Source organism: Gossypium hirsutum, chromosome D13, assembly GCF_007990345.1.
Source record: "Gossypium hirsutum isolate 1008001.06 chromosome D13, Gossypium_hirsutum_v2.1, whole genome shotgun sequence".
NCBI lineage: Eukaryota > Viridiplantae > Streptophyta > Magnoliopsida > Malvales > Malvaceae > Gossypium > Gossypium hirsutum.
Window position 1 is genome coordinate 38,588,088 of NC_053449.1, and position 1,158 is coordinate 38,589,245.

Consider the following 1,158-nt stretch of genomic DNA (forward strand, 5'->3'; position numbering starts at 1 on the left):
AAACAATAATTACTAGTACTTCTAGTCTTTGTGGAAACGATATCTTTATTCACGGTAGCTATACTATTAATAAATAATTGCACTTTCCTTAGTGAAATTTTAAAGCATCAAGTTTTTGGCGCCGTTGCTAGGGACTAGAATATTAGGAATATTTTATTTTAGTAATTTAGCCATTTTATTTTTATTTTTATTTTTATTTTTATTTTTATTTTTATTTTTTTGTTTTTAATTTAATTTTTACATTCTAATTTTTCTTTTATTTGATTATTACAGGCTCTTTTAGTTTATGACTAGAGGCAACCCATTAGAATCAATAGTTTTTTTACAGTGAAATTGAAAAGACAACTTACAAAAATCGTAGAGAAATTAAAAAAGCAAGGCAAGGTCAACAAATTTTAATAGACAATCAAGAGCAAAATAATATTATTGTAGAGATGGATGATAATCAAAATAATCAACAACCTCCTGCATATCCTACTCCTTCGACTATGTATGACTGCTAAACCCATTCTGATTGGGGTTGAATCGAGTAATTTCAGACCAACTATTGATGCAAACAACTTTGAGATGGTGCAGCAGTATGTTCAATTTGATGGGTTAAGATGAACATCTGAATCCTCATTTAGCTAATTTTCTAGAGATCTGTGACACTTTCAAGATTAATGATGTTACTGATGATGCCATACACTTATGATTGTTCCCATTTTCTTCGAGAAGCAACGCAAAATAGTGATTGAATTCATTTCCACGAGGTTCTATCACGACTTGGGCTCAGATGACTGAGAAGTTTTTGTTGAAATATTTTTCATCAGCTAAAACAACTAAGTTGAGGAATGTCATCTCTTCTTTTGTTCAATTTGATATTAAGACAATTTACGATGCATGAGAGAGATTTAATAATTTATTGAGAAGGTGTCCTCATCATGGACTACCTTTGTGGCTCCAAGTTCAAACTTTTTACAATGATTTGAATCCTTCAACTAGATAGATGATTTATGTAGAAGCTGATGGAACATTGAATAATAATACACCTGAGGCAACCCAAGAGTTTATTGAGGAGATGGCACTAAATAAATTTCAGTGGCAATTTACGAGAGTAAAACCTGCCAAGGCAGCTAGAATTTTTTATATTGATGCGGTTTCTATGTTGGCGAGTCA

General features: G+C 31.3%; 1 non-coding gene across 1 annotated transcript; it reads right to left on the minus strand.

Moving 5' to 3' along the window:
• Nucleotides 1–823: 823 nt before the first annotated feature.
• On the minus strand, nucleotides 824–930 carry LOC121225995 (small nucleolar RNA R71). Its single transcript, XR_005923896.1, has one exon. It is a non-coding gene; the product is annotated as a small nucleolar RNA R71 (small nucleolar RNA).
• Between the last annotated feature and the right edge of the window lie 228 nt (nucleotides 931–1,158).